At 28.2% G+C, this 19,828-nt stretch overlaps 1 protein-coding gene across 6 annotated transcripts in view; it reads left to right on the top strand.

Moving 5' to 3' along the window:
* The window catches only part of 5-HT2B (5-hydroxytryptamine receptor 2B), a 116,464-nt gene that overhangs the window by 23,900 nt on the left and 72,736 nt on the right, over positions 1-19,828 (top strand). The window lies entirely within an intron of this gene.

The raw sequence follows: 19,828 nt of genomic DNA, 5'->3' as shown, positions 1-19,828 counted from the left end.
ATTTGTATTGTGCACTTTTTAATAGTCATTTATTGTCGAGTTATAAAATTCATAAATAAAAATGAAATTTGTTTAAAAATCACCAAATTTAAATCTTCAATATCATTCAAATGGATGACTATTAAAAAGTGCACAATACAAACTTTTGTAGGAAATTGGCTGCTCTATAAAAATGGTGTCTTATGTTTAAGATAACACATCGGCACGTCGAAGAGCGGAATCAAAATGAAATTGCTAGGATCGACTTGGTCCCTGTCGTTTGAAGTGTCCTATGTATACCCTAGTCAAACTCAAGTCTCAATCTCGAGTTTCAAGATTCCTATATGCGTAGGAACGGTTAATTGTAAGTCTGAGGGCTAGCAACTGGGCTAACATCGTACAGGATTCTAAACTAGTGGGTAGATACACGAAAGCACATCAATGTCTTACCTGTCGAGGATTTAATGAACCTGACCTTAGTCTCTTGCAAGTGTAACATCTCTCTACATTCTGTTTTATTAATTCAGTTATATAGATGTGCAACGTTTACACGTGCGTCTATTTACTATACATTTTTATCGTCTATATTTTTGTTTTAATTTTACATCAAATAATTCAAATGCTGTTTAATCATAAATTTCTTTGATGTATTATACATTGACAGACAAGTATTTAGCAAATGTCTGTAATTTTCATGTAGTTTAGAGTTCGATGGTAATAATAATAATACTCAACTATTCCTATCGACAATGATTACCATCGACCTTCCCAAAACTAGTTGATTCCGCTAGCTTAGCTTCTAGTAATATACTAGTAGTAGTACTGGTAGTTATAGTAGGTAGTACAGAATTTGTAATTTCCTTGCTGAGACCGATGATCGTTAAGAACGTTTCGATTATGATCATTACATAAACGATTTTATTCCTAACGTTACGTATCATTAAAGATATTTTCAAAGTTTTGTAGATAATCCGGTTGTCTGCACACTTAGATCAAAAAACAATTGATATATTGCATACAATTTTTGAAAAAAGCTAGGAGAATAACTTTTTACCATATTATATTTTGTAAATGTCACTTAGTGAGTAGATAGAAACAAAATTGTTATAAACTTTTTCACCTAAAACAAAAAATAATAATAAAAAATATGGAATTTGTCTCTCGCATAGTTATCGGAAAAGTTAATCAACGTGACAATAGAATATCGTTAGTCGATCGGACCGAGAATCGGCCGTTTAATAAGGGGGTGGTACTTGCGGATAGCCTATTGGGTGCAATACCACATTCCGTAGTAAACCAGATATCGGTAACTCGCTATTAGGCAGTATATACGTTGTATCGATTACGTATAGATAATCAATGACGATTTTGAATATGGAATTTCATCAAAAATTTCACCATTAAATTCTCTTATCACTTTTTATCATTACTTTTTTTTCTTTTCTTTCTTTTTATGGATTTATATATATATATATGCATGTACGTGAGTATATGGATGAGTTAGATATTTATGTTGAAAAAAAGATCGATCGAAGACGCCTATGAATTTTTAAAAGATACGAATTTGATTATGGGGAATCGTTTTATTTTTTATATAACCGTTAAGATATAGATAAAGAATATCTAGCAGGAGCCATCATTAAATATTCATAGAGAATACTTTTCGTCGTTTTAATAAATTCGAGACAATTCTTTACTCTTTCCCTTGTCATTTTTAAAATAATTTTTAGCTATAAGGGGTACTTGAAATATCAAAAATAAATAGAAACCAATTTCGAGAATTCGTATTGATATATAAAACGTTTTAAATAACCTTAAGAATTTTCACATATTTATATTAGAAGAAGAAAATATTCATTTTTATATCGTAAACGATAATTATCTTCGGACACGCAATTTTACATGCGTGGATATGTATACGTATGTGTATTGCTGGGAGAGGAAATTTGACAGATTACGTTTATTCCCTAAAATAGTACCTAACGTAGCCGATAGCTAAATCATATTCACTTATTATATTATTCATGTTCTTTCCCACGTACCTATTCAACAGAAATGATGATGCGAACGTACCAATATAAAACACGTTTAATAGATTAACTCAACGAAATTATAATTCTATTATATTATTATATTTACATACATATACATACAAATATACTTACATACACATGAGTGAAATTTAGAAATATCTTTATGATAAATATTGATATACTTGAAGATTCAGTTACACGTAGATATTTTATATAAATAAATTTAAAAATAAATTTTTATTTTTTTTAAATTTAATTTTAAAATTTATTTCATTTGAAAGAAAATTTAAAAATATATTTATTGTAAATATTGATATATATATTTGGAGATCCACATTTATACTATATTTCAGAAGAAGATATCTTAAATAAATTTATTTCATTTTCCATATTATTATGAATTCTTCGTTTCAATATAATCGACTGGAAAGAAGGAAAATTTGGTGCTACGTTCAACACTCATTGCTCATTCATGCATAATTTTTCACAATTCAACATTCGTTCTAGAGAGTTTCTTCTATAAGATTGGATTTCTTCGCGGTCAAACGTGTATGTTCCATTTCTCTCTCTCGTTTTCTATAATATTCGCGTTCTCATTTTAATATCTTCAAGTTATTCATAAGTAAGTACTTCAATCGCGACATCGCGTTAAACGTTTTCAAAAGTGTTATAAGATTTCACGAGAGTGTATGAGTCATTTTTTAGAATCGAGCATTTTAGCTACGACAAATTAATGTATTTTAAATACAATTCTGTTGACGAAAGAAAAATTAAATAAATTAACATAGGTTTGAAAATGCTTAATTTGTTAAGTTGTCTTGAAGATTCATAAAATTCTCAAATATGTGATCATACTTGTTAAATTTCTTTTCTAATAAAAAATAGAACTAAATCATACCTGAAAGTTTAATGTCTGGCTGTACATGAACGACTGATTTTTATTACTTAATAATTTAAAACCCAGACGTCTATGGACTTATGCTAATGTAATTTTCTTTTTCTACATATAAGTTATCCATTTCTAAATTTTTGCAGTATATTTTCGTTATGCCCCATGTATCGTAATACACATAATATGAAGGGTGAGCTTTACATTTTACTTTTTTGTTAGATCGCAAAACCCTTCTTTGTGATCTTTCTCTCTTTTATATTATCCTTTTCTTTTTTTTGTCTGATATCCTTATCCATCGATAAAAAAGAGTTTTACATTTATGTAATACCACGATGAATCACATTTTATTATACCAATATATGTATGTTCTTTAAAGACTTATAAGATTTAAACGATACAAAAGAATGTTAAGTAAAATAAATTTTACATTTATTAGGGATGGATTGAAAAATCTAATTCTAATGAGTTTGTAGATTTATAAAATATATAGAATAACATAGAATGTTAATAATGTAAACTTAAAATTGATTTAGGATAGATTGTGATTTTAATGAGTTTAAGTTAGCTTTATGAATGGCTGATAATATATGCAAAATCTATCAGATATATCCGATGGAAGAAGGATGAACACTCGTTAAAGAAGCGTTGATAGATGCGATAACAGCGTATCGATAATGCTCGTTGAAATAGCGTATGTCGAGCTGTCGTAAACGCGTACGAGACGAACGATGATAAGGACAGATCCATATGACAACAGAATACATCGACATGACAGTACGTAGTTCTGTATCCGACGTTTCATCCCAGCAGCCCTTCCCTACCTTTTGAACCTATAGAGCCTACAATAATGACAGTATGACAGAAGGAGAGACAGAGCGACTGAAAGGGAGAGAGAGAGAGAAAGAGTACAATGACTGATATTTATTTAGTCAAATTTTTCTAAATTTGTAGTTAGTATATAATATTAAATGATATTTATAAATTAATATTTATAATTTATTAGAGGAACTTTTATTATTATTTGTTTTGTTAAATAAAAATGGATTTGAATAAAAATAATTGTTTTTATGTTAAGGTCACAGCTTTACAACCCACCGACGAATTCATATATTTAGTATTTAACGGTTATTATATTGACCCAAGGTAAAATTGTGATGAAGAAAGTAATAAGTAAGCGTGTAAGCCTGCGTAACGAATGGTTTGCATGCATCACGTAATTAGAAAACTTTTAATGATTACACTATTTTTCACGATTAATTACATTGCATTAAGATTAAGATCGTATTACGTAGGTATATGAAAATATATATTTAAAAAGGTTTTGTTAAGTAAAAAAATCAATGTGAACGATGTTGTTTATTCTAAAGACGTTAGAAAAGATCGATATCTTCAAGTATATCTACACTATTCGATAAAGACAATATTATCTTTTCTATTCTATCAAAGGTTAAGCAAATAATGTGTAATAGAGAACAATATATAAATATAATATATAGTTAGGTATATAGTGACCCATAGACTGTTAAGCTGCTAGCGTCGCGTGAGAATTTAGTTGATCTAGCATCACTTCTATCGGCTGATTAATGCCTTCCGGTGCAACGCGCAGCCATGTTTATCTTTAGTATGTATAAATAACGGCTGTGGTTAGTTATGAAGATATAATACCCAGGAATCCTGGGTGATTTATTAATATTGGAAATTGAAAACAAATTGTACGAATGATTAAAATTATTGTAAATATAATATATATATAGTAGATAATTGTATTTATCAAAATTGTATAAATTCCTATAAGTTGTTTTGAAATTTCTAAATACTGTAATGCCTTTTATCAAATCAAACTTAATTGAATCTTTCTTTTTTGAATTTATAATAATTTTTTTGTCTAACCTATTCTATTTTAATATAAAATTTTTTAATTATCATTAAATATGGTTCAGTTTTTCTTGTTGTATTTGATGCAATTCATTATTTCATAATTTTTTCCAACCAATTCACCACTCTACCCCCTACACTATTCACTATTACTAAGTATATACAACTTTTATACTATTTAAAATGTTCGATTCATTTGCGCGCAATCACGTGACTACATAAGTTCCTGTCCCCCAAAATTCTTTGGCGCGTCCCTTCTACAGGGTTCCTATACCGGGTTTGTCCGTGGCGCCACGATGTGGAATATAATTCTATTAATCTGGACACGTCGGTCACCGGTGACCCCCATGACGACAGCCCAGTTAAGTGTCGGGTGACCCCTGTGGCATTCAACTTATTAATATTATAATTACAACCTGTTTAAAAGTTAATCATATATATATTGATATACAAGGTCTTTCACTTGATTAAATATAATATATAGCTTATTTTTTACGATAGAAAAAAATGTTAGAGAGAGAAAATATTTTATTCGAAGACGCCAATACGGTGATGGGCCGAATTTTTTCTCAAGGTCATTTCCTTTAGATTTCAAGGTTATCATAATTTTTTTAAATAGGGCTGCATATTTACGCTATAACAGTCTTATAGTTTGTAAATAAAAGAAACTAACGAAGTCCAATATATTGACTTTCAAATGATGGTTGAGCAGATTTTGAGATAACATTTACTCCAATTTAAAAAAAGTACTTTCGAAAAAAACGGAAAAGAAAAAAAATACGATATAAGCGTCTTAAGACCAAATATTTGTTGAATTGGGGACAATTTATAAATAAAGGTGAGAATAAGTGTAACGACAAGAAAGGGTTAAGGTATGAATATTTAAAAACGATCATTATTGAATGTATACGTTAATGTTTTTAGGATAAGTTAATGACATTCTTATTGTAGTTAATTTTAAATAGATATTTTTTTCTAGAATAGGATAAAAAGAATTTTTCATATAAACGGATATAAATAGATATTTCCAGAATATGGTGGAAACGTTTTTATAAGTTTAAATAAATATTTCTAGGATGGGTAAAGATGTTTTTCTGATAAATAAAGCTGTAAGAAATTTTGTCTCCTATTTTTATGGTATAAAGAAATGAGAGAATAAATGTGTGTGTGTGAGCGCGTGTGCATGTCTGTGCATGTGTGTTGTGGCGTACACGACTGAAAACAGAGCGATCATATGATGAATTATTATCCGCCATGGTACGATGTGGGGGTTTCAAACGAAAGGGTAGTTTAGGGTGAGGTAGTATGCCAGAAGGGAAGGGACGATAGGCGTTAGTAGAGGATGACATCTATATATACGTAACAAATAGACGACATGAGCCGTTTATTTTGAAAATGGTATAAGTTTATTTTTCAAAAAATCGAGTTAGCTACCTTAATAGTTACATTTTTACATGATCTTTTCGTTTTGAAGCAAATAGTTACTAATATACAGTGGGTGTAGAAAGTATTCGTACACCTATCAATTTGAAATAAAATGTTGTGAAATTGTAGTTTATTAACTAATTTTTTATAAACAATAAATTTGTACATATTATTGAGAGAGAGTTTCTACAACAGATATAATGAAATAAAAAATAATTTTTTTGAATAAATTAAAAAATTGACAAGGAAAATAAAAAAATTGGCAAAAATATATATTCTTATTTCGAACTATTTACTAAAGAGTTTGTATACAAACCATAATGTAAAAACATCACGTAATTTTTTTTAGGTATAATTGACATCGTTAGTATGTTTGTAAGCGTTATCGACATTAGTTGAACTAAAAACTTTTTAAGATTGAAAATTATTTTTAAAAAATAAGATGAAAATGTATGGAAACAACGATAGAAAAAAGAAAAATTATTATTAATTTACATAATCAATGTAAAAGTTTATTAGAAATATCGCAAATTAGAAAACAGAACCTGATCTACTGTAGAAAGAGTCATTGATAAGTATGGATTAAGAAAGAACTACAAAATAACTAGAGAAATGGACGTTCACGAAAAATTAGTCAGTACACTGGACGAGTTATCACAAGAATACAAACAGAATCCATACATAAGTACTATAAAAATAGTCGAACATCTAACAAATAATGTAAATATTAATATATCTGCTAATATTGTATGTTTTTTATTTAATTCACTGTTCAAATTACTGATGTACACAAACACACACACACACAAAAGTATCCATCAATTGTTTCTGACTCCAAATGTGATTATTTTTTTTATCGAATTGTCAATTATACGGTCGACTAGGATCTTATATTTTTTTTAAAAACTTTTTACTTGGGCTTTGTATGCTATTCATCCACGGAGTTAAGAGGTAATAAAAGCGAAAAGTTCTACAAGGTGAGAAATAATTTGACAGTCGAACAAAGGTTAAAATAAATTTTTCGCATAATTCATCTAATTTATTTGTTTACAACCATTTATTTTGTTCTTTTTCCATATAAGTTTTTGTCTCTTTTACAACTTTAAAACAAATATATTTTTAAGATGATGTGTGTACTTAGGTATACATGTATGTACATAGAAAAAAGACAAAAAATAAAATATACTTATTCGATAAATCAGATATCAGTTTCTTCTCTTATTAACGATACGTGTTTTCCACGTTTAGTATCCAATTTCGTTCATTTACGAAATAGAAGCTGTTAAATCCAATAGTCGATGGAGAAAATTCAATCAAGAGCCTCGTTATCGAAGCGGTAAAACACATTCCGTTACATTTCTGCTTATGCGATTGTTAAACGCATTGTTTAAATAGAACATATACAATGCGTTTGCATTTGTTGTTACACATATAACGTAAGTATATTGTTTGTGGCATATTTCGCAATATGTATTTTGTCAAAAGAATGTATTTGCATATGTTTCGTTGCAATAACGTTTATTAGTTTTGATCAAGTTTTCGTTGTAGAAAATATTTCTGCTCACGTTTGTTCCCCGGTACGTTCAGATAATTTAATTCTTTCTTGTAACGAGTTATAATACACACGTCTGAGTAAATAAAGGTGTTATAATATTTCATGAATATTTTTTAAAATGCGTTAATTGATTTTTTTTAGTAAAATATTAAATATAAATATGGATATATATACATTTATACAACTGTAAAAATTTTTACAATCATTATTGACACATTCACGTTACTCGTGCTTCTATTGGAAGACAAATATAGTTCGTCATTAATAGGGATAAACAAGCTTATTGTTCTAGAAACACCAATAGGCTATTTGGAATTACCATTTACCGGACTTTAGTCTATTGTGTATTCAATTATTTTCTAATGAAAGAACCGAAAGTAGGTGCAAATTTAATATCCATTTTCGAGTTTGTAATATATTTTAATTGCGTGTTAAACATTTCTAAATTCATCGTAAATATTCGGTAATAATTTATTATACATGATTAAATTATTAAACATAATATTTTTATAAAATTTAATTTTTCATTGAAAGTTGTTATAAATAAGGTGAGAATTTTTTCATTTATCTTTAAATAAGCCTAGTATTTATTATTAGAAATCTTTACTACTTTATACAATATATTCATAAATAATGTATCTTCATATTTTAGATATTCCATCATTTTTAATTATTTTATATTGAAATGAAAAAAAAAAATAATATTTTTTCTATGGAAAATTATGGAATAATTTATCGGATAATTCAATATTTGCATATCTATCCTTAAATTCATATTATTCTTTTTGAAAATGGCTTGATTGGATATTGTCATTGAATTCCAAAATAAAAGGGACTCTTGTCAAAGTAAAGAGCCTTCCGATCTTTCGGGAAGTTTGTATCCTGATTAAGCTGTCACCAAGCAGTGAAATACTTTTCCTTCTATCCTCTTCTCTTGAGTATTGTCCGCCCTCTTTTTACTTGGATAGATCTTCTAAGTCGACACTAGAAAATATTGTGACATTAATTTTTAAAAGGAAATGAAAAAAGGAAAAAATTTTTCTTATTATTTTTAATAAATTTAATATTAAAATTAAAATTTATTGTTAAACGATCATAGAAGGAAATAAATTCCATTATACCTGTAAAAAGAAAAGAATAATAAAGACAAATAAAAAATAAAAAATATATAAAAGACAATATCCGGCTTACGTTTAAGTAGAATTAATGGGCATATTTTGAAGGATATTGTTAGTTGTAATATACCTAACTTTTAATCTAGCTTTAATAAGTCCCTTTAGGAGTGATTAGGGTCCCACAGTAACCTGCTAGAATAAAAAATAAAAAAGAAAATTACATGTTTCTAAGAAAGAATACAAAATGATATTAAATCTATGATTAATTGTCAATGTAATACTTTGTAGAAGAAACAACAAATGTTTCTTTAATTTATCGTTGTTTTACTTTTCATTACGTACAAAAGTTTTCTTTTTTTCTCTGTTTATGTAGCTTTATGAAGTTAAAGGAAAAAAGAAGTAGATGGTTTACAAACTTTACTTTATTTACAAGAAAATCCATGGAATGACATTTTAGACCAAAGAAAGGATAAGCGGACAGTGGTAAAACGTTAAAATAGTCAGCCGAGACAAAAGGTAGTAGAAAAGTCGGATTAAATAATCAGATGTATAAATTATTGTTACGTAATAACATAAAGGGCTTGGAAATTTATTTTTATTTATTTGCTAATATTTTATAAAGTAAATAGTGGTATAAACATTTGTTTCACTTTAAATAATATGTGTTTAGTATTTTAAATAGACGACCAATATTTATTATTTGGACAGGATTGAATTGGAGCTGCATATTAATATAAAATGCACACTAATATTTTATTTTAAATATTGATTATTTAAAAATATTAATAAAATATATATATGTATATACACTGATAATTTATTAAAACAAAATATTTCTGAAGGATAGTGATTTGAAATTATTCATTAATTCATTAAATCTTTCGATTACCTCTGAAATAATTTGATGGGCATCGACTTGCCGGAGGGTAGAAGTAGATTTTTCTCTTTAGTCGGTACGACATCGTTTGCAAGAAGTTGCATACTAAATTTTCGCTTCTGGGTATAGGGAAAAGAGAGAGAGAGGACTGTTTCCGATAGAACCGAAAGTTTTTGCCTTTGGTAAAGTGGCCTCTCGGAAAGTGTAATTTTACTGGCATATTATTATCCTACTTAACGGACGCTCGACTAGGCAAATGGTGAACGTGTTTCTCTGAATTTTGGTTGAAAAAGGGGGACAGAGAGAAACGTGAGAACGACTTGAAAATAGCTATCGTACCTTCCTACATTTACAATATGGTATTTTATTGCCCACAAGAATGTTATTCTGTTGTTAACAAGACTTCTACAATTTTTTTTACTCTTTTCTACCTCTCCCCGTACCCAACCATTCAGTTTAATCATCGTTCATAATTTTAAAAGATAAGTTTGGATCAAATATTTTCTCTTCTACTTTTTTTGTTTCTTTTTTAAAATAAAAAATAAAATATACATTTTAATACTTACAAAATGTAGATTATATGTTTTTTTTTTTTCAAGAAGAAGATTTCCACAAATGAAATAAATTTTTTCTTTTTTTTATACCACGTTTTTTCTTTAACAATAAAATGTTACTTCAAATGTAACCTCTCGCGAAAGAATTCTATGTTATTTGGTTAGCAGTTGGAAATGAGATCTATTATTTGTTGAGACTTCCATCGTAAGAGAGAACATACAAGTGGCAGTGAAACCACTTCGAGTAAAATTCTATCGTGACTTTTACATTATACATTGTTTCGTTGGATATTGGAGGTGAGTTGAAATTTGTGAGACAGTTCAAGTCGAATACTTTTAAAAGGTAAAGCAATGCTTGCTATTATGTCGATAATATAAAACGTATATGTCTTCTTTTATTTTTAATTTAAGTATACTAAGGAAAGAAAATATGAAAAAGGAGATAAATCGCAGAAAATTATGATAAAAATATGTTTTATCGTACTGGCGACCTATTTTTTTAAGAGGAATGATAATATTCGTAAGAAAAATAAATTCTTTACTTTTACGACTTTAAATTTCATTTATTTTTCTAATTCAAAAAGAAAAATCGTAGACAATTATAAAGAATAATTTGTTAATATATTATATCATTTTAACGTTCTGCTTTCTTGCATACAAAATTATTATCTTTTATTTAAACAATTTTGGATTTTGTTCTTCTGTTTTAGTTCAAACGTGACAAACAAAAAGAAAAGAAAAAGATCGTAGACAATTATAACGAGTAATTTATGTAAATATATTACATCCTACAGACGACCTATTTTCTTTCGTAAAAAAGTTAACGTTCGAAAAATATTTTACTTTTATATTTTGAAGTTTGTGAAAAAAAAGATATATACTTGAAGTAAAAGAACTACTTTAGTTAAAGAGTGAAAGAATTTTTAACGGCGATTTGCGACGTAGAAAATATAATAAAATATAAAATCTTCTTTCCTCTTTCCCTTTTTTCCTTCTTTCCCTCTTTCGTTCGATAGAAAGAAAGAAAAAGCTTTCTTCCATTTGAGCTTTCAGCACTTCTTTAAGAAGGTTGATGCTTAAAAATAGGAAGTAAGAAGCTGTTTGAAGAAAATTTCGCTCGCAATACGAAAGAATTTTCTCTTTCTCTCTCTCTCTCTCTATCTTCTCTCTTTTTTTTGGGATCCACTTTTGGAGAAAAGAGATATAAACGGGCGACAGTCGAACTCTCGTAGAAAATTCTTTCGCCTTGACAAGATGAATCTCATACGATATCGTTGGAACCTTTAAATCGATCATCTATCTTTTATTTAACGTGTCATCGTACTGTTCGTTCACTTTTGTTACTTTTTTTTTTTTAAGTAAAGGAAAAATTTTTCTTGAAAATGAAACCGAAAGAATGAGTAAGGACATTCCTTCTTTTTTGTTATATCATTTTTCACACACTTTCTCATATTTTTAAAATTTTATTTTACAGATGGATATTTCTTTTTTGAAAATATATATTTTTTCTGTAATTTTTAATGACTTTTTTTTTAATAATTAAATGTATATTTGGAATTAATTTTATCTGCTGTTTGAGAAGATTAATTGGTTTTGATTTTTTATAAATTTTTTTTGTATACAAATATTTGAAATAAATATTCGACATTTGTCTTTCTTATTGATGAATTTCATTCATATGGTTTTTTATCTGTGTATAAAAGAAAAATCAAGTTTTAATTATTTGGAAACGATTAAAACCAAAAGTAGCGATAACAGTAATTGAGTTTTAAATGGATTGAGAAAATTCGTTTAGCTTCTGAATGAAATTTACCTAATTGATACTCAATTGGAGTACTAAGTGCCTACATTTGCGTAATAGAAATAGCGTTTCTCGAGAAAGGGAGATAGTGCGTATGCTTGTGCGAGTACGTGTTTGTGTGTATACGCAGATGTTTATCTCAGACGATTGCTTCTATTATATTGTTTTTAGTGCGATCTATAAATTCCATGGTCGATTAATGGATGTTATTTGGTATGATAAGTATTTAGTAAAGCGTGATACGTCAAACAAATTTACTATTATAGAGAAAATCTTTAAAATTGTTTATAACAAAATTTTGAACAAATTTTTGATTATATAATCAAAAAGAATATTAAACTACTTGCGTTTTAAAATTATAGTTTATTAAAAAATTGTTTTGTTTAAAATTATTACATGGATATTAAAAATGTAATATATTTTTGGAAAATATTAAATTTTAAAAATATCAACAAAAATTATTTGTAATAAAAATTGCTTATAAAAAATTGTTTATAAAAAATTGTCGTATAATATATAATAAGAACATTAAATAATATTCAATATTTTGGAATAATAAATTACCAGAATTTCAACATACAAATTATTTATATGAAATTATTAATAGTAAATTGTTAGACAATTGTTGCAAATATGTTTGAAGTTTCGAAGATATTCTTACGTAAATTTTATAAATGTTTACATTAAAAGACCAATCTATATAATTTCTTTAAATTCAATAAGCGTAGTGACGCATTGACCTAATTTACATTCATGAAAACACACGTGCTTGATCGGCGTAGTAAACGTATTATATTTTTACTACTCCTACTACGTTTACTACTAAGGCACAAGCGTGAACGAATTATGAATGGCAATATTTTGAAGACGATATCTTTGGTACGAAAAGTCATAGAAACTTGCAATTAAAACCTTTTTCAAGAGGAAGACGTTCTCTTTTTATTTATTTTTTCGATATTATCGTTATAATAAAATCGATATCATTGACATTTCGAAAATAATATATCTCGTAAATAAATAGAAATATTTATGCAAATATTCAATTAAATTTTCTAAATAATCTCTTTAAAACAAGTTATCTATAATTATTTTTTTAAATGTTATAATAATTGTGTAATGATACAACTTTGTTTAAATAATTTGAACTAGTCAAAACTTTTCAGTCCTCTACATGATAGGTTCAAAACTTTTCAACTCATCGTCGTTTATTAAGCTCATAACTTTTCAACGAATCTGTTGGGTGAACGGTCGTGCGCTTTTCCAGTTCCACGTTATAAGGGCGGAAGGAGTTGATCCAAGAAAACAACACACCCCAATTGTAATGAATTAAAGATATGTTTTAGTACTCGTTATACCGCAGATCAGCGTGGTGCTCGGACCCTGTATCACTATCTGCCCTAATTTCCTTAGTTCCTACTAGTAGTAACTACTGATTTATACTAACTAGTCACTAAAGTGTTTAATGTGTTGTACGTAACTGATAATGTGCGGATCAACTGAATATAATTCCGCCAAATATAGATGGAACTAACTTTAGTGAAATTGCTGGACTAACTGAGTTGTAATGGTTTTTCCCTATTATTTATAATACTTTTTTCACCATAAAGTCACCGTTGTGCCCTCAGGGTGGAAGTAGTCGACGAAAGATACCCCATTGTAAAATGAGTAAATATAATAAATTTTTCCTGTGAAAACTTCGATATCTTTAAGCCCATCTGTATTTAAATATCCCTATTATCGGCCGACCCGATAAACAAATTTCTATCGTATCAGATAGTTTTGTATGTTCTAACAAAAGGATGGATACAGTCCATTTATATTTTTTCTATAATTTTTTTGTTTATAACTTCTCCTTTCTTTTTTTTTGGAAACGATTGAGTATTGGATCTTGTTAATTAGACAGTGTATAGTCCTAATGGATCCTATAATTGTGTAAAACAAAAAAAATAGATGTTCTATAAACTTGGTTTTTCCCTTGTAAGTTACTTATTATAAGAAAATTCACAAGTCCTGATGCAAAGTTTAAATAGGTAAAAATGTTAAATATTTTGGTTTCGAGTAATCTGTGTTACAATTGTGTCAAAATAATAACTTCCTCTATAGTAGTACTCGGTTAATATTATCGTTAAATATTAACTTGGTGCTTATCAGGAGGAACAACGTCCCAGAGCTTTTGGGAGTTTACTGTAAGTTCTACGAAGTCTTGCGACGCTATAACAGAAAGGAGTGACATAAAAAGAAAGAGAGAGGGAGAGAGAGTGAGAACGAAGGATGTAGTCATATTCTCTTCTAATTTTCAAACTTGTCGTCTAGCAGCCTGTCGTTGTGACCAATGAGAAAAGACCTGTTCTTTCAGCAGTCATTAATTCTCGTAAACAGTAAAACCGTGTATTTATAAATAATGGATTGTCAGCATTATCATTTGTAATAAATTTTCTTTTCTATTCAACATTTTATTGCATTCTTCTTTTTTGAAAATAAATAAATTAAAAAAATTATTTTTCTACCTCGGTAAAAAATAATTTTATAAAGACTATTCAACAATCATTTGTAATCATTTTATTTTTATATCCAATAACTCATAGTATTTTTCTTATGGAAGTAAAACAATTGTCTTCCTAAGTCAGTAAAAATAATTTTTTTTCTTCAACACATATGAACATTTTGTATATGCATAATTAAATAATAGTTTGTTAATTTGTTTTATCATATGTTACCATGATGGTGTTGGTAAAATCTTGTTCACAAACAAAACCGAGAGATTTTGAAGTAGCATTTTCTGTTTAGACTATTCTTTTTCTCGACTCTTACCGTCGTAAAGTATCCATACTTTATATACATGTGTATATATGCATATATCAAGGTTTCTCTTCTTCTTGCATCTCATTGTAAGAAACGTACGAAGCAGCTGACGCGCTTTATCTTCTCGAACGTAGCAGCGTCTTGACATTTTCTAGTCGGCGTCCATCGGGTTTTCCATTTTTAAAATAACATCCGTTCAATTCTTCTCTCCTCTTTCTCTCCCTTTCTCTCTCTTTCTCCATCTTTCTCTCTCTTTTTCTCTCTTTCTCTATTTCTCTCTCTCTCTCTCTCTCTCTCTTACGAACTCACTTTTTCTTTATTTTACTCAATTTCCTCCCCCGAAATGTAACCGCAATAAAGATGAACTTGAACGTTACTCAGTTGTTGTAGCGAAAATATTAATTTTTATTTATTCGGTTAATATTTTGTAAAATAAATAGTCAGAATATATGAATATTTGTTTTTTATTATAAATAATAATTTTAAAATGTTTATAATAGAAATAGTTTTCAATAGAATTTATTTAAAATATTGATAAATTACAGTTAAAAGATCGCGTTTTAAAATTGTATTTTATGCTTTTGAATTTTTAATTAGTTTTTTTCTTAAATTTTATTAACGTTCACAAAAACCACACCTCCATTAGGAACATTATATGGTTGAGTTCTTTTCATGTATAGCTGTCTTATTAAATTTTCAGAGGCTCACCCTAATGCTTTTTACTTTCTTTCCTTCGTAACTACATACCTTTAATGTTCGCGTTTATGAAAAAATCGACTTTAAAATTTGGCACCTACGACCTTGAGAAAAGTTCCCTATAACCCTATAACATAATATTCGAAAATAGAAAAACTAAATCTTGTATAATCTTATCGGTATATACGGTGGTCAAGAACTAAAGGAAACTGGGACACAAAATGAATACTCATAGGTTTCAGCAATGTTCCCTCCAATCCTTTATATGCATAAGAAAAGCTGCGACCTTTCTTGTCAACGTAACCCAAATGTCTACCTACATTTTAGATGATCTCGTTTCTTGTTACTTGCAAGCTCTACAAGCTTATTCTCTCTCCTCTTGCTCTTTTCTTTATTCGATTTTTTTTTCTGTCACGAGCTGTCAGATAGTCTAAAATAATAAAAGAACCAAAAATTGATCCTAAAATGAAATAGTTTAAAACTATGAAAGAAAATGTTCGTTATTCGTTTTATCATTTGATAAAACTTTTCGCTTTTCATTTATTTGGGAATATTGTAATAATTATAATTAATAAATTTCATTTAGATGATATCTATGAAAATAATAGAACAGGAAGAAACGTATGCGAATCCTTCTTTATGATGAAGCTGGGTTACGTCCTTTAACACGAAATACAATGAAAGCAGCACTCTAATATACGTTTCCATCCACGTGGGTTGTGAGTGCTATTAAAGTTCACGATGTTGCTGCTTTTATAGGGGACGTTCCATCAATTTCGAATGACTAACATACGCGCAATACGCTCGTCGATGCTAGTTCCAGGATACTATTTAATTATATTTTCACAGCCCGTCGGCCATTTACGTCGAGACTAATCTTTTACTATGGACAAGCCATACGATTTCCATCAAAGGCGATATTTCTTCATAGTTATAATAATATTTTAAGTTCTTATATGGATAAAATTTCTTCGATAAATTTATTATAATTACAAGATTATTAAAGATACTTTATTAGTTTAATTATTTATTAAATAATTATTGTTAGATTGTAAGATTAAAATCTCGGTTTTAAATTTAGGAATTATCAATGTATTTGCCGGATGAGATATTTAAATTTACAATTTTATAAACAAAATATTTTTACTATTAGAGTTCGAATTATTTATTAAAACATTTAAAGAAATTTTATTATTACACTAGTGAATTAAAATAATGGATGAGTATAAAATTAGAGATTCTAAATTAAATTTCATTCACGTCTAAGAAACTGTATGAAGACTGTTATTAATTATTTATTTAATTATTATTTTAATTTAAATGCTGCTAAGTGATAGTCTTTCAGTACTTTTAAATTTTAAGTAAGTGTTGTTAAAACAAAATATACTATTTCATTTAAAGAAATATAATTTGAGGCCAACAAAATTATTTAACCATTCACATGCGTTTCGTTTAAATACCATTATGTTACACTAAGAACCATGAATATCTCTTATAGTTATGTATTCTAATTAAAGTATCCCAGCCTATGTATAATAAATTATTTCTAAGACATATTTACTCTTCTTAAGAAGAAAATGAACATGATTCATATTAAATTTCACGTACTTTCCAAGGCATCCTCTTAATATATAACCACTAATGCGTTTTTCATTGGCTTTGTACGTTCCTGAATAGAGAGAGAAGGAAAGAAAGAAAGAGTTTTTGTTAAAGAGTGAGAGAGAGAGAGAGAGAATGAAAAAGAATAGAGAGAGAAAGAGAGAGAGGGAGTATGAATGTATCTACATATGTAGATCTTTATGATTTGCATTAATTGAAAGACATTCCACGTTAAACGCTCAACGTGATCTACCTCTTTGAGGACACTAATTGACGAATGGAAGATAACTGTATTCGCAATGTCGCATGTTCCTAGAGTCGAGGTCAAATTTCATTTCCGTTATAACCACACTCCACGTTATGAATCCTCTCTTGTCCAACCTCTATATCTACATGTTGTATATTTCTATGAGTACATGTATATGAGTGTGGATGTGAGTTTGTATGGTGTAGGTCGGTCGTTATACTTGCAAATTGAATATTTAAAAAAATGATAGTCAGAATCACGTTTTTTTTTTCATTATAACATTTTACATAACGTTCGAAACAATGCAATTGTTTATATTAAATGAAAATTGATTAAGAAATATTCTTATTGCTTTTTCTCGAAATATAAAATAATAATAGTTCCTATAAATAATAGTTTCATTTATTAAGAGATGTATGTGTCTTTGTACTCTTGAATTGAATTAAAATTATTATTTTTTTATTGGATGTGTGTATGTGTGTGGTTTTTTTGTTCTCTGTGTATCTTCATCACCCAATTTTATTTTATCAATATATCGAATCCTATCGATTCCATTATGTCCTTTCGCGTATATATGCATTTATACCTACATTTCCACTTCGTTCATAATAATTTATATAACTAACGCGGGAAATCGTTTAATAATTTTGATAATTAAATTTTGATTATGAATGGAAAGAAAGAAAGAGACAAAGAGAAAGAGAGAGACAGACAGACAGACAGGCAGAAATGAATTCTAACGAGAACTCGATAAGTATATAATTATTTTATTCCCTATATTATCAGAGTTATTAGAGATTCGATTGTTTCATACATCTTCGTAAATTTAATTTCATTCGTTTATTTAATTATTATTATAAAAACAATAAAAAGGAGAAAAAGATAATAAAATAAAAAAGAAAAGAAATCATCTTACAATAAGTATATATTAGGTACCATTTATAATACTTAAGATAGATAGTAATAGAATAAATTTTATGTCATTTGTTTTTCGTAATAAAAAAAAAAAAAAATAAAAACTAAATAAAATAAAAAAGAATAAAAAATTACAATCACATAAGTACTATTTACTTAAAAAAAATAGTAGAAAGTTGAAATGGTCTCTTTGCTAGTAATTTTGTATAATTACCGTAGCATTAAATTTTCCCATACATTTACTATTTTCCAAATGATTCAGGAAAACCAACTTTCTTAATATTTCAAAGTCCATTTACACAGAAGAAATAATTTCAAAGTTCTTGAGTAAGTAAGCATATAATCTTATGATTTACTATATATAATATCTATATTTATATTTTAATAGATAATTCATCACCTTCTAGAATTTTCTCTATTTTTACACATCATTTATCTTCATATTTTTCTCACGAGAATTCTAAGCTATTAAGGTTTGCGTAAATTAATAATTTTGTGAGTATAGTTCGTGGCAAAGTGTATGATCGCGATGTTATCATCAAATAAATGTCTCTCGGTACATTTCAATGTCGATTAGAGAACTTTTTTCTACATTTCGACGTAAAATTCGATTAGGTTGTTTTCCACGATAATGAAAAAGTTTCTTTCTCTAAAGAAATTCGAACTTTTTTTAACGAGTTAATTTCCTTTTAGTCGGCTACTACGATAAGCAGGAAATTTTCTTTTTGAAGTGAAAACTTCTTTAGAATGAAGGTGATTTGAAAATATCATGTGCGCAGATCACACGTGTTAGAAGTGAAACCTTCAAAAATCTAGGTTTCGAGAGAATGAGACGAATGCACAGTTTCAAGAGTAAGATAATTGTAGGATTTATTTATTATAATATTATTACCATATATAACAAAGGGCACTGGTATGATCTCTGGGTGGAATAGCTGACAAAAACTATCACTTTCCAAATTATATCAATTAAGATAGAGTGTCGAATGTGATAGCCATAGAAAGAAACAAATATATATATATATATACATGTAGGATTGGGTTTAGTGTAGAGAGGTGTGAGGTTAACGTACACCCAGTTTAATCCTACTGATAAATTATCTTTAAAATAAGTATTAGAAAAGATACAATAAAGGATTCACAATCTTATGATAACAACCGATATACGTAACTGAACTTTTTCAACTGAATGACGACAACAATGACTGATGACGACTAGCGACTACTCATGACGATTCGATACCCGCTCTTTTATATCCATCCGCATGTGGTTTTCGAATTTTCCGAAACGTCCGGTCTGATGCAATAGACAAAGCATCGGTATCGTTCGGGAACCTTCTAGACTCACACAGCTCACACAGACTTACACACTTACACAACTTACAAAGCAGACCACACACCTTCTTTCTTTATTTCGACCGTCGGTTCGTTTGTATCTTATCCTTTTGTCGCCTACACGCTTA

This window comes from Polistes dominula, unplaced genomic scaffold (genome assembly GCF_049000335.1).
Source record: "Polistes dominula isolate Pdom_NZ unplaced genomic scaffold, Pdom_raw_medaka contig_15, whole genome shotgun sequence".
Classification (NCBI taxonomy): domain Eukaryota; kingdom Metazoa; phylum Arthropoda; class Insecta; order Hymenoptera; family Vespidae; genus Polistes; species Polistes dominula.
The sequence above is the reverse complement of the archived record's forward strand: the minus strand, read 5'-3'. Positions and strand labels throughout refer to the sequence as shown.